Consider the following 3164-nt stretch of genomic DNA (forward strand, 5'->3'; position numbering starts at 1 on the left):
CAATAAATCTCGGAAACGCCACACATAATCAAGATGCTATAACTTTGAAGCAAGTAAATGATGCTTTTTCAACTATAAGTACCGAAAATAATAAATATACAGACCAGAAAATATTGGAGAGTCACATAAGCACACACGAAAACAGAAAAAATGTGTTAAGTATGCAAAGGATGATGGGGAATTTACAGAAGATTATGGAATACAGGATGTTAATTTAATCACCTTCAATGACATGCCTCATAAAACCAACGACAAGGCATTTTCTATGAAGGTTCAAAAGGCAAACAATGGTTTAAGTGAATACAAAGGTCGTTTTGATTTTAATCTTTTCAAAATGTACAGAGACGACAAATCTGATAAATATACAGTTTGTGTTGAAGTGTATTTTCAAAAATCTCCTTTCTACGATTACGAATTCGGTTCAACTATTATAGGTTATGAGGCTTCAAACTTAAATGTCACTGGATCTACAATCAAAGTAAATTCGGAATATAAATACATTAGATCAATATTGAACATAACTCCTGATGGTACTTCCCCATCAATTCAAAGACGATTATATGTAAATTTTAAAAGTAATTACGATAATGACAGTCCTCAACTGTTACCAATCTTTGTTTTAATATACGGTATCAAAGGTGAAGCCAAAAGCGATCTGGACATGACTATATACGATTATGACAAAGCTTATGAGGTTGTTGACAACAAATTTCAACTGCATGTGCCGTTTAAATTTAAATGGTAATAAAATTTAGGGTTATTTAATAAGATATTACCGTCTTACGCCTATGGAACCACTTTAGAATCATCACTTGGTTGTGATTTTAATATTTCTACAACAGTACATCTAACATTTACTAAAATTTATATTGATAAAATAAAAATTTACGCTAAAAAAAATATCCATCAGGGTCGAACCACGATATAACTTTTTATGGAGGACAATAGTGTATTTTATAACATAGATTTTTCAACAAGCAAAATCCTTACTGTAAATATCAATCGATATTTTGAAAACATATCAAAACATACGAATAAATTTCGAAGACGATGACGGGGATGGTGTAAGATCGTATGTTTTACATTATACATTACAAAACATTACTGATCAATTAAAATCAATTATATGATACATATATATGACACTGTAGGTAAAAAATTTAGATGGTACTAATCTCCTTGATGACGATGGCAACAAAATAGAATATACCATCGAAATTCACTCTGATGATGATTTCACCTATCAAACTCAAGCTCAACTTTCAGTAAACGACGACAATCATATAGACACCGACAAAAATCTCATTGTAAAAGCCGCTTCGGCTGACAACCACGTTGTGATCAAATCTCAGGTTGCTGATATTGTACGTGATTCGTTTCTCGATTTGTGGGTAAGTGAATATCTACGAATGTATTCAAATTGCGTATATCAGATAGACAGATCAGATGGTCAAAATGTGAAGATTGATTCAAGCAGAAAGGTAGAAACTATATATGACAAAAGCAATGAGGAAAGTGATGCCACTCAAACAGATTCATCTAAAAGACCTAACTTATGCACAAAAGCCGAAAAACATAATGGTCGATATTTCCTGAAATTTAGTGGTACACAGAAAATGATATCTCAGGTTAATCTGAATAATGACGCAGCCAATGTTTTTCGTTGTTTATAAATTGACGTCGAGAGGTGATCCTAAGAGTTACTGGAATAATGGCCTCCTGGGCCACGACAATTTAGGTTTTGACAAATTCATTGCCTATTCAGGTTCAAATCTAGTGGTATCTGGAGCTGATTCTGCAAATAATTGCGTTTATCTCGGTCCCGCCGCTTCTCTTCAGAGTTTCTTGAAACTAGATGATTATAAGCGAGAATGATTTGGGTGAACTTAACAATTGGCACTGTTTGTCAGTACATTGGGATACCAAGTCTTCGCCTAAAACTAAAAAAAGTAAGATTTACTGGAACAAAATACATATTGGTGATTTTACTGGTGGCAACCGTACAGGAAACAGTACAACTGTTTTTGGTGGTCTGAATCCCACAACAGATATAGCTCCTCTTAGAGGAAATATAGCCTTTTTCTGTTTATATTTGGATTTTACCCTAGATAAAAAAACGATATTAGACCATCATACCGTTCTGATGCAAAGATACAATATAACGTAATACATATATGTATATCAATTATTGCTTGAATAAATTGTGACATACAATTTTGAGACAACAAAGGAAAAACATCCAAACATTGACGATAAAATATTAAAATCAGCACTTGTTTATAGATACCTGCATTTTTATCATCTCGAAAGAGATATATCTATAAATAAGATTCTTGAACTGAATAATGGAGAAATAGGTCTTCTTGGACCAGGTAGTGGCTGTCTGACATGGTTACTTGAAAAGATCTTCGGTTGGATTAATATATTAAATTCACATAGTGTATTACATGATGCTTCCGGGAGGTTTTATGACCACCATAAGCTCGGTAGAGGTTACACTTATGCTATTTCAGAAAAATACACAACTAAACTGATTAAAAGATCACCTTTTTGTGGTCAAGTCAGTGGTATACTATATTGTCTATGCAGACGATTAACAATCTAAACTATAATTATGACTGACAAACGAAAAAAAATATTTGACTGGAATCATATTTCAGATTCACTGACTGAAGATCAGGTTGATGAACTAAAGAGCTATTATAAAACATATCACAGAAAATGCTGGGCTTACAAACAGGCTGTTAAACGCTTCAAAAAATTCAAACTTATTGGTAATACTATTTCTGTCATAACTGGTACTGGTGGAATCATTAGTGCTGTTGTAACTGGCGGTATAGCCCTAGTAGCAATAAGCACTTGTGCTTTGTTAATCAAGTCTTACATGGATTTCCAGTCACTGGATCTTAAAATACAAAATTGCACATACGCATACCAAAGTTATCAACATCTATTGAATTCAATAAAAGATGTTGAGAAGCGGTGATTTTCAACCATCGTTTCACACAGAATTAAAAAATGTAGATGATTTTGTAACTGATGTTTGTCCTAGTGTTGACAAATTTTACGCAAAATACAATGACAAAATCATTCCTTAACTATCACATTTATTTTATCGAATGATAATGCTAGGATGTCTTGCCAATATTGTTTATAACTTTCAA

General features: G+C 32.8%; 1 pseudogene; it reads left to right on the top strand.

Moving 5' to 3' along the window:
- Positions 1–232: 232 nt before the first annotated feature.
- The window catches only part of LOC137989602 (uncharacterized), a 10557-nt pseudogene continuing 7625 nt past the window's right edge, over positions 233–3164 (top strand).

The sequence above is a fragment of the Montipora foliosa genome, unplaced genomic scaffold (genome assembly GCF_036669935.1).
Source record: "Montipora foliosa isolate CH-2021 unplaced genomic scaffold, ASM3666993v2 scaffold_469, whole genome shotgun sequence".
Lineage (NCBI taxonomy): Eukaryota > Metazoa > Cnidaria > Anthozoa > Scleractinia > Acroporidae > Montipora > Montipora foliosa.